The following is a 12,500-nucleotide window of genomic DNA, read 5'->3' on the forward strand; positions in this document are numbered from 1 at the left end:
ATGAAACGCAACGGAACCCAACGGAGCCACAATTCAGTTCGGCAAAGGATGACGTCACCCCATTCAAAGTAGATGGGGATCCGTCAACCTTAACGGATCAACGCATTCCAACGCGTACGTGTGAATGGCAGGTTACCGATGGTTGTTGTTTTTGCCTTGCTTGTAAAAGTTTGTTGTTTTTCGTGGGTGTGTCAGACGTGCTGGGGTTGGTTAGCAACTCAATTGCAGGTGTGCACACTGAAGACTAGCACTGGAAATAGGCTAGGACTGTGTTTTGGAGATAGATGCGGGGGAAGCTCTAGTCTTTTGAGTTTTTTGTGATTGGGTGGTTCTACACCTGTGCTGGATTGCTGGTTGTGCACTATCGCGTCGGGGCTATTGTATAAATTTCGACGATCTGAAAATTTGGGACAGATTGAGAAGTGCGTCTATTTGGCAGGAAATTAGCGATTTAAAATGGAGTGGATGAGTGCATTTACTTTGGAGCAGCAGATGGAACTGCTAAGGGTGCAAAGCGCTGAGAGGGAAAAAGATCGAATGGAATCGAATGGAAATCGTAAAACTGAGATTTAAGCAAAGAAAGGTTGAACGGGATTATGTTTTGCAAAAAGAGCAGTTAAGATGAATTGCCCAAGGCAAGGTAACGGAAGAGGATCTCATTCGTGAGGAGAGATTGGTTAAGGGGAATCGTGACAGAGGGATCTGTCTGAAATGAAGACTGTGAATGAGAAGATAAAAGTGGAAAACCAAGAGCTGCTTGCTCGAATTGCAGAAGCATCTGAGAAGTTGTCAGCCAGAAAACATGAAGCAAGAAGTCGTGAGAATAATTTGCAACTTCAGCTCAACGAGGCATTAAATTTGAACAATTCTTTGATGGCACAGATTGACGCCCAAAAAGTTGAAATGGTGGAACAACAAGAAAGGATTGAGGCAATACAGAAAGAGAAAGCAAGTCTCTCTGAAATGTTCCAACAACTGCAGATGGATCATGAGGCTGAATTGAAGGAAAGAGACAAATCTTTGTGTGAACTAAATAAAGTGGTAAATAGGAATGGACAAGAAACCATTAGCCTCAACGAAAAAGTAAGAATCTTAGAAGATGACAAATGTTTATTGCAAAAAGAGCTGGATAAGAGCAGAAAGGAGGTTGTTGCCTTGACCAAAGAGGTGGGGGCTTTAAAACAGAGCGAGGCAGTGTTTCAAGGGCAATGAAAGACATTATCCACAGGGCTGCGGACTATGAGAACCTCAGGAAGGATTATGATGGGCAGACTGAGCAATTGAATAAAGTAGGATAGAAGCTTTAGGGGGCCGAGAGACAAATCAGAGAGTTGACCAAACGTCTGCAGACTGACACCCAGCAGCATGAGCAGTGTGCTTCAGAGAGAGAGGACATGATGGTTGGACTGGACACTCTGCAGAATAACGTCGGGCAGATGGAGGAACTCCAGGGTCAGCTGCACCAACAGGAGCAGCATCTCCAGCAGACTGCACAGGAGCTCGAGCAGCTTCTCAAGGACGCTCAGCAGCGCTCTCTCCGGGACATTGAGTTGACAGAATATGAGCACCTGGTTAAAGAGCTCAACAGTAAAATGGCAGAGAAAGACACACAGATTGAGGATTTGGAAACGCAGCTACGGACCCAGAAAAAGAAAATTCTGGAGGGCGAGGCCCAGTATCTATTGGAGAATGGCCTGGCTAAACTGTTCCACAGTGGTTTTACACCTCACAATGGAAAGAAAAATAATCATATTGCGTTGTCCCACACTACAGATGGTTGTGCGGTGATTGTGCTTGCCTGCTGAACTAATTTATCACCTCTCCTGTGAAATATTGTTTCAGCCAAGTACCCCCTAACCAGCGCAAAGCATTTTTGATTGAAAAAAATATGTAATACACAGCGCTATGCCATCATTGTCTGATTTATTAAGCAACACTGTCAACACTGAATATTGAACATTGAACATTGTTGCATTGAACTGAGTGCTTTTGCAATTACATTTTAGTGAGAAACTTGTGCTTGTGCTTCACTAAGAATCTTTGTCAGTCTTGGTGGCAGGGAGTTAACTGCTGTGATCAAGCTCTTCTCCAGGCACAGTCTGTTTCTCTGCTTTGTTTTGATCACACTCATTGCAGAGAAGGAGGCCTCATAAATGTGGAGGCAAAGGGTAGTAGCTGCTCCAAAGCAAAGCAAATGCTTTGGACAAGAGAAATGGGTTTCTCACCCAATCCAGCTGTGTAAATTTCTCCTCCATGTCAGGAAAGTAGGAAATTGAAAACGAAAATTTTGAATCTAGTTGGTCAAATGTCCCACAACGACCAACTTGACTGGAGCTCTGTCCACATCGTCACAAGAGAGAAAATCATCCACCTGAGGAAAGCAGGTGAAATCCCCCTGTGCAGAGGCTCTTCTTCACAGCTCTGCTTTCTTCAGGAAGCCACCCACCTTGTCATACAGGTTTAAAATGCTGGTGTCCTTTCCCTGCAGAGACATATTCAGTTTGTTCTTTTTGCACATCTTTGCTAGCCAGTCTGTGTCCTGGAACAAGGTGGCATGGGGAGATCTGTGCTCAATCAGAAAGGTATAGGCTACTTCAGATCGTAATTCCAACAGCCGGTTGAGTATTCTCCCTCGAGAGAGCCAACGCACTTCTGTGTGCAGCAGCAGTTGTGTGTGTTCAGCTCCCATGTTTTTGCGAAAAAAAATCCCGCTTATTATACAGTTACTTAACAAAACGATAGAAGACATTCCTCCAGAATACCTCTATTTAATGATTTTGTTGCCGTTTCGTGATTTCCGCTAAGAATTTTTTTTTCTTCAGGCTAATAGAACTTTAAAGTTTCAAGTGTTGCGTAGCAACCCATTACTTGCTGACTTCAAGTTACAATGACTTTCCGCTGCGTTAAATGAGCGGAATACTTGCAGAATGATATTGTAACAAATCTCGGAAGTGTGGAATATTTGTTATGGCTTTTTATTACACACACAACACAAGGTCAAAATGGCACCCTGGTACAAGTTATCACAAACAGACTGTGCTACCGTCACACACCTGTACGCTGTTCGCGTATGAATGAATGTGGTGTATGGTGTATGAATTGTGCTATATAAATAAAATTGCCTTGCCTGTATAAACTCCGTCCCAACACAGAACAACGACATGCAATTAGAACAGTAAGGAACATTGTTAAAGAACTAGTGCATCACATAGAGAAAAGTATGTGCCCGCCGCACGGCATTATGGGGCGACTATGCCGGCATGTTACAATTCATAGTTTTCAGTCACGTGACTACAATAGCTAGCTGGCGGGCAAAAAGAACAGCGAAACAGCGAAAATGGCGTTAAACAGTGGACAACTTCGAGCAGTGCCGTCTACTCAACTACGATCGCCATCAACCACAGACCATACCACTATAGCCAGACAGAGATATTTAGAAGAAAATAAAATGTTTGATCCATGTACTGCACCCGCTGACATTTTTATTTCTTTAACCTCCACGAAGTCCCTGCCTGAGCTCCAGTGTGGAGATATTTACATCTATCTAATAGAAAATCCGTCCCCCTACACATCTCGAAAACTACACTGCAAAAAGTGAAATCTTAGTAAGATGAAATATCTTCAATCAAGGCAATATATGCTTGTTTTTGTCTGACAAGATATTTCTTCTTACCAGGCATTTTTTATGTTAGAGCATTTCACTTGCTTCAAGTGTTTCAGTCCTTAATTATCTTAATAAGGTTTTATTACTTGTTACTGAGATTTTATTACTGGTTCTGAGCACGTTTATGCTTGAAACTAGAATTGCCATAATTATAAGGCATTATAAGTACAAAACTGCTTTGTCTAAGTCAGAATTTCTTATTTCAAGCATCTTGTCCTTCTGATCTCTAAATATATAAAACAATGTTTTACAGCACAGCACAGCAATTATGTATTCCTGTAGACAAAATACTATACAGTGCAAAGACAGTATTAAACTAAGTCAAACTTTTGCTTTAAGAACAGACTTTATCATCCTTTAGCAGGTTAAAGTGAATGAGGAAAACGTGCTTAAATTCAGCAAATGCTGGCACCATCATCTTGAAATGAGTCTAAATGCCAGGCTATTTATCTTGAAATCTGTAAAGCAACATTAATAACAAGTATATTTGCCTAAATACAAAAAAAAATTAAGAATTATTTACTCAAAATGTAGAAAAATGTAATTATATTCAGCAAATGCTAGGACCATGATCTCAAAATGAGGATATATGCTAGGCAATTTATCTTGAAATCAGTACATCTACACTAAAAACTAGTACATTTGCCTATAAACCCAAAAGATTTAAGAATTATTTTCTCAATAAGTAGGAATATGTGCTTAAATTTAGCAAATGCTAGCACTATCATCTTGAAATGAGTCTACATGCCAGGAAATTTATCTTGAAATCTGTAAAGCAACATTAATAACAAGTATATTTGCCTAAATACAAAGAAATGTAAGAATTATTTTCTCAAAATGTAGAAAAATGTAGTTATATTCAGCAAATGCTAGAACCATCATCTTGAAATGAAGCTATATGCTAGGCAATTAAGCTTGAAATCAGTACAGCTACACTAAAACAAGTACATTTGCCTATATACCCAAAAGATTTAAGAATTATTTTCTCAATATGTAAGAAAATGTGCTTAAATTCAGCAAATCCTAGCACCATCATCTTGAAATAAGGCTATATGCTAGGTCATTTATCTTGAAATCAGTAAAGCTACACTAAAAACAAGTATATTTGCCTAAATACAAAGAAATGTAAGAATTAATTTCTCAAAATGTAGAAAAATGTAATTATATTCAGCAAATGCTAGCATCATCATCTTGAAATGAAGCTATATGCTAGGCAATTTAGCTTGAAATCAGTACAGCTACACTAAAACAAGTACATTTGCCTATATACCCAAAAGATTTAAGAATTATTTTCTCAATATGTAGAAAAAGGTGCTTATATTCAGCAAATGCTAGCACCATCATCTTCAAATGAGTCTACATGATAGGCAATTTATCTTGAAATCAGTACAACTACACTAAAAACAAGCACATATGCCCGAATACAAAAAACTTTCAGAATTATTTTCTCAATATATAGAAAAAATTGCTTATATTCAGCAAATGTTAGCACCATCATTTTAGAATGAGTCTACATGCTAGGCAATTTATCTTGAGATCAGTACAACTACACTAAAAACAAGCACATATGCCCGAATACAAAAGAATGTCAGAATAATTTTCTCAATATATAGAAAAATGTGCTTATATTCAGCAAATGATAGCCCCATCATCTTGGAATGAGGCTATATGCTAGGCAATTTATCTTGAAATCAGTACAACTACACTAAAACAAGTACATTTGCCTATGTACCCAAAAGATTTGAGAATTATTTTCTCAATATGTAGGAAAATGTGCTTATATTCAGCAAATGATTTTGCCTAAATACAAAAAAATGTCAGAATTATTTCCTCGAAATGTAGATAATGTGTTAGGCAATTCATCTTGAAATCAGTAAAGCTACACTAATAACAAGAACATTTGCCTAGATACCGTAAGAATTATTTTCTCAATATCTAGGACAATTTGCTTAAATACAGCGATTTTTTTTGCTCAGAACCAGTAATAAAATCTCAGTAACAAGTTATAGTACCTTATTAAGATACACCATCTTAGTAAGATGAAATATCTTAAATCAAGGCAATATATACTTGTTTTTTCTAGATATTTCCTGATATTTTCAAGATATTTCTTCCTACACTGCAAAAAATCAGCCTTTAAAAACAAGAAAAGAAAGTAAAAAAATGGGGCATATATCACTTAAAATAAGCAAAAGGATCTGCCAACAGAACAGGAAGATTTGACTTACCAAGAGTTTGTAAAACAAGTAAAAATATCTAGCCTCAAAGAACCCAAATATATCTTAAAACTAGTGTGGCCAGACTAAAAACAAGTACATTCGTCAAAATATTTAAGAATCATGTTCTCAATATTTTGGAAAATGTGCTTTTATTCAGCAAATGCTAGCACCATCATCTTGAAATAAGGCTATATGTTAGGCAATTTATCCTGAAATCAGTAAAGCTACCCTAAAAACAAGTACATTTGCCTAGATACGGTAAGAATTATTTTCTCAATATCTAGGACAATTTGCTTAAATTTAGCTCCGTTTTTTTATTTTTTATTATTATTTTTCAAGCTTTATTTTTTCGGCTTTACTCAGATAGGACAGTAGGTAGAGACAGGAAGCGAGCTGGAGGGAGGGATTGAGAAATGACCGCAAGTCGGACTCGAACCTGAACTCCTACCTGTGTTCCCATCTTGCCCATTCATGGTGCAGGGTTGCTGCCGCTTGCGCCACAGCTCCATCCCTAAAACAGTCATCTGTTGAGGATATTGCCATTTGTTTTGGAGAGTTTTGAAGTCAAATGCTCTTACCCGGTAGGAAGAAATATCTTGTCAAACAAAAAACAAGTATATATTGCCTTGATTTAAGATATTTCATCTTACTAAGATGGTGTATCTTAATAAGGTACTATAACTTGTTACTGAGATTTTATTACTGGTTCTGAGCAAAAAAAATCGCTATATTTAAGCAAATTGTCCTAGATATTGAGAAAATAATTCTTACGGTATCTAGGCAAATGTTCTTGAAAAGCTTTACTGATTTCAAGATAAATTGCCTAAGGTACTATAACCTGTTACTGAGATTTTATTATTGGTTCTGAGCAAGTTAGTGCTTGGAACTAGTTTCATCACCACTGGCAAGTACAAAACTGCTTTGTCAAAGTCAGAATCAAGACAAATGTACTTGAATTTGAGCTTAGATGCCCATTGTTTAAAGAAACAATGTTAAGACTCGAACCACATACACATATGTCTGACCATTGGATCCAATGATTTGATCTCTGATGGCAAATTAATTACATAATGCTGTTTAGGTGTAACACTGCGGTCTCTATTATCTCAATGATCAATTGCACATATGCATTGACTTCAAAACTCTCCAAAACAAATGGCAATATCCTCAACAGATGACTGTTTTAGGGATGGAGCTGTGGCACAAGCGGCAGCAACCCTGCACCATGAATGGGTAAGATGGGGATACAGGTAAGAGTTCAGGTTCGAGTCCGACTTGCGGTCATTTCTCAATCCCTCCCTCCAGCTCGCTTCCTGTCTCGCTCTACTGTCCTATCTGAGTAAAGGCAAAAAAGCCGAAAAAATAAATCTTGAAAAATAATAATTAGAAATAAAGAAAATCGCTGAATTTAAGCAAATTGTCCTAGATATTGAAAAAATAATTCTTACAGTATCTAGGCAAATGTACTTGTTTTTATTGTAGCTTTACTGATTTCAAAATAAATTGCCTAACATAAAGCCTTATTTCAAGATGATGGTGCTAGCATTTGCTGAATATAAGCACATTTTCCAACATATTGAGAAAATAATTCTTATATATTTTGGGCATCTAGGCAAATGTACTTGTTTTAAGTGTAGCTGTACTAATTTCAAGATAAATTGCCTTACATATAGCCTCATTTCAAGATGATGGTGCTATCATTTGCTGAATATAAGCACATTTTTCTACATTTCGAGAAAAGAATTCTTAATTTTTTTTGTATTTAGGCAAATGCACTTGTTTTTAGAGTAGCTTTACTGATTTCAAGATAAATTGCCTAGCATATAGCCTAATTTCAAGATGATGGTGCTATCATTTGCTGAATATAAGCACCTTTTTTTACATTTTGAGAAAATAATACTTACATTTTTTTGTATTTAGGCAAATGTACTTGTTTTAGTGTAGCTGTAATGATTTCAAGATAAATTGCCTAGCATGTAGACTCATTTCAAGATGATGGTGCTAGCATCTGCTGAATATAAGCACCTTTTTCTACATATTGAGAAAATAATTCTTAAATATTTTGGGTATATAGGCAAATGTACTTGTTTTAGTGTAGCTGTACTGATTTCAAGATAAATTGCCTAGCATGTAGACTCATTTCAAGACGATGGTGCTAGCATCTGCTGAATATAAGCACATTTTTCTACATTTCGAGAAAAGAATTCTTAATTTTTTTTGTATTTAGGCAAATGCACTTGTTTTTAGAGTAGCTTTACTGATTTCAAGATAACTTGCCTAGCATATAGCCTCATGTCAAGATGATGGTGCTATCATTTGCTGAATATAAGCACATTTGTTTAAATTTTGAGAAAATAATTCTTAAATATTTTGGGTATATAGGCAAATGTACTGGTTTTAGTGTAGCTTTACTGATTTCAAGATAAATTGCCTAGCATGTAGACTCATTTCAAGATGATGATGCTAGCATCTGCTGAATATAAGAACCTTTTTCTACATATTGAGAAAAGAATTCTTAAATATTTTGGTATATAGGCAAATGTACTTGTTTTTGGTGTAGCTGTACTGATTTCAAGATACATTGCCTAGCATGTAGCCTCATTTCAAGATGATGGTGCTAGCATTTAGTGAATATAAGCACGTTTTCCTACATATTGAGAAAATTATTCTTAAATATTTTGACAAATGTACTTGTTTTTAGTCTGGCGACACTAGTTTTAAGATATATTTGGGTTCTTTGAGGCTAGATATTTTTACTTTTTTTTTACAAAGTCTTGGTAAGTCAAATCTTCCTGTTCTGTTGGCAGATAATTTAGCTTATTTTAAGTGATATATACCCCATCTTTTTACTTTTTTTTCTTGTTTTTGAAGGCTGATTTTTTGCAGTGTAATAGCCTACAAAAGCACAGATAGTTATTTAATTTTCAGAAGTAGATGGGTTCACAACGCTGTCGTCTGGAAGGTGAAAACAAAAAACATCTTCATAATCAGAGCAAAGATGAGTGCCATTTAATAGCGAGCTACCTGCTGTTAGCTAGCTACCTGCTGTTAGCTAGCTAGCAGCCTTTAGCCTACCCAACGCTATTCTTTATCATTTGACACAATTTCCTGGTTTAAACAAGTACGAACACCTGGTCTGGCGAATGACAACTTAAATTATCTTCCCATATATTTTCTACTGGCATTGTAGTATTACCAGTTGGATGACAAAATACACTAGCCTAGCCTACTTGCTTAGGTACTTGTCGCAATCTCAGAGCAGAAACCAGGTAATCCAATTTGAATTGTGTTGATGCTTTGTTTCTTGACTTTATTACTGGGTCTATTCCCGTTTTAGGTAGTTATTCTGATAAATGAGGCGACCAGAACAGGGTGACTGCTTTTATTGCCAGCTCCAAAAGTAAGGCTACTTTACTGTGTGTCCGAGAAAGTTGACCCAGAAGATGTCTACAATCAGTTGGCAGCAACGTGGGCGGGTTTTAAATGCGATAAAAACTAAATCCGGGCTTGTCTCCTCGTCGATTTGAACAGCCAACCGAGCAACAACTGTCTAGCATTTTACTACCTAAGTCAGACAATTTTAAAGCGGAGATATTAAATGATCTTGAATGAAACGTGATCGGTTCCTGTATAAACTCCAGTGTTAGACAGGTGTGGAATGCTTTTCTTGCCCGCCAGCTGGTCATTTTGACGTCACGTGAAAATTATGAATATGAAAGATGTGAATTACAAGCCCAAAACCCGTTGCCAATGACAGCAGTCATTCACTTTTCGCAGCGGTGAATATCAAGACATTACAGACCTGCGAACGTTGGGATGGCCCATTCGAATCAACGGAACTGTTTGGAACATTCTGAAGAGTACCCCCGGTTGAGAACCACTGGTGAATAGGTGAATAGGTGAATTGAATGGTTTAGGTGAATGGGTGTTTTGATGTTGTAGAATCCCACTTAGGTGGGCTTCTGTCTTAAGGGGGGGGGGGGGGGTTACGACCCTGGCGTGTCTAGGCCATGTTTCTATTCACAACACTGACATTCACCACATGTTTGCTATAATTATTAGATAGAATATATACCTGTAACCATGGCACTCAGTTTTCAAGATATAAAAAAAAACTTAGAGGAAGAGTCTTCACTGCAAATAGAAAATAACTACAACTTTAAAGAACTACAAAGCCCAGCTAATAGGGTAAGTACTAAACAGACATTACCATCATTGATGTATTAAAGGTGCAGTCCTTGATTCTAAGCTAATTGTTCCTCGCGGTCCTCAGCTGTCTGCTCAGTGTTTGTGCTAAACAAACTTCCTGGCTCTGTGAATGGGAAAGAAACATAGTGGCTCAGACCAAGCCATAATGATCCCAGCCAATCAGCACCGTGCTTGAGGAGCACGGAAGGGAGGGGTGTGATATGATTGGCTGTTGACCACAAATGTCAACAACCTTCCGCAAAACCAAATCACGGACTCTATCTTTAAAAAAGCAATCGTGGATTTTGATCTGTATGTGTGTTGTGTGTGTGTGTGTGTGCGTGTCTCTGTGTGTGTGTGTGTTGTAGCCGTTTTGGATATTTTTGTCCAGATATAAAGTTTGCATTTGCCCTGGGTTACTTTGACTGTGTTATATGATTATATTGTTTCTATATTTGCATATTGTTTCTTTATCTGCATATTGGACTACCATTTCATTGAACTTTAGGATGATTGTTAAATTGTCACCTGAACCGCCCATCAGTAATTGTCACCTGGACGGCTCATCAGTAGATCTCACCTGGATGGATTATTAGTAGTGTCACCTGGACAGCTCATTAGGAGATGACTGGATAGCCAAATGTGGGGTCTAGAGGCGCGTAAAACACACGTTTTTTTTTTTACCACTTTTCGATACTAGTTTAGCCTTTTTTAGTTTACTGTTATTAACTTTGCTTTATTGTTTGAATTTACTACTCGTTTATGTTCACCTTTTTGGAGCCAACATAAATGGATTATATTCTTTCAAGTTTTGGAGTATCGAGCGTGCGTAATCCACTACCTGCTGACCAGACCCGCGGCCTTGACTGGATCTTGGAGTTGGAAAATTAGAAATCATAGAAAGGCCGCCACAGTGTGTGTGTGTGTGTGTGTGTGTGTGTGTGTTGTTTGAGTGTGTGCGTGTGTGTGTGTGTGTTTGTGTGTGTGTGTGTGTGTGTGTGTGTGTGTGTGTATGCGTGTCTGTGTTTGTTTGTCAGATTTTGTCAGCATTTTTTTGAGTGGCACCAAATTACCAAGTAAGGAATTAAATCTAAGAACTTTCAAAACTTCTTCCCTGTGACTTTTTGAGACCTTGTGTGTTTATATGCAAGTGTGTCTGTATGTGTGTATGTGTTTGTGGGTGAGTGTGTCTCTGTGTGTGCGCAAGTGTCTGTATGTGTGTATGCGTGTGTGTGTGTGTGTGTGTCTGTGTGTGTGTCTGTATGTGTGTGTGTTTATGTGCAAGTGTGTGTGTGTGTGTGTGTGTGTGTGTGTACATGCTCTTAGGAGACATCCGCATGTTTGGGGAGGTGATTATCTGTGTATTGAGGAGCAGCAGAAGAGACTGAATGAAAGGATTTAGATAGAGGGGAAAAAAGGGGCCCACACAAAAGAGAGTGAGAGTGTGTGTGTGTGTGTGTGTGTGTGTGTGAGTGTGTGTGTGAGTGTGTGTGTGTGTGTGTGTGTGTGTGTGTGTGTGTGTGTGTGTGTGTGTGTGTGTGTGTGTGTGTGAGCGTGTGTGTGTGTGTGTGTGTGTGTGTGTGTGTGTGTGTGTGTGTGTGTGTGTGTGTGTGTGTGTGTTTAATTTGGGAAAAAAGGGGTCCTACACAAAAGGGAGTCTTTTAATTTGAGCCTTGTGGAGTAACAAGAAACTCATTATTTTTGTCATATTAACAAAGGAATAAATCTGCATTTCTCCAAAGAAATACATGAGTGACAGACACCTAGTGTGAGAGAGAGGGAGGGAGGGAGACAGGGAGAGAGAGAGGGAGGGAGGGAGGGAGACAGGGGGAGAGAGAGAGAGAGTGATAGAGAAGGGGTGAAAGAAAAATATCAACTGTCAAAACAAATCCGGGTCTGACTTTTCTTGCATTTCAGAAAGTGAGAGAATGAGTGAGAGAGAGAGAGAGAGATTGGTGAAGAGAGAGATAGATGGGGGGGGGGGGGTACCTGGTTGTTTTTTTGTTACATAATTTCCTCTGTGATTGAATGACTTATTCAGGAATTAACACTACATTTTATAAATAATTGGTCTTATTCAGTATATAATACATATTAAATATATATTAATGTATATGTATGTATTAATTCATAATTTTATATTTATATGTATATTTATATCATGCACCAATCATATGTTGTGCTTAAATACACATGTACAAAGACAATTACGAACAAGCTCAGATTTTCAAAAACAGGCCAACACAAAGAACGTCATATGACTCCCTGTCTCTCCCTCTCTCTCTCTCTCTCTCTCTCACACACACACACACACACACACACACACACACACACACACACACACACACACACACACACGTAAAGACTCATCTTGGTGTGGATGGCCTCTGTTTGATTCTCAGTTGACCCACTCAGGCTGAGAGATGTAA

At 38.0% G+C, this 12,500-nt stretch overlaps 1 long non-coding RNA gene across 1 annotated transcript; it reads left to right on the forward strand.

Moving 5' to 3' along the window:
• Positions 1-5,780: 5,780 nt before the first annotated feature.
• On the forward strand, positions 5,781-6,487 carry LOC122133614. Its single transcript, XR_006152902.1, has 2 exons — positions 5,781-5,819; positions 6,404-6,487. It is a non-coding gene; the product is annotated as an uncharacterized LOC122133614 (long non-coding RNA).
• Positions 6,488-12,500: the final 6,013 nt, after the last annotated feature.

This window comes from Clupea harengus, chromosome 16, assembly GCF_900700415.2.
Source record: "Clupea harengus chromosome 16, Ch_v2.0.2, whole genome shotgun sequence".
Lineage (NCBI taxonomy): Eukaryota > Metazoa > Chordata > Actinopteri > Clupeiformes > Clupeidae > Clupea > Clupea harengus.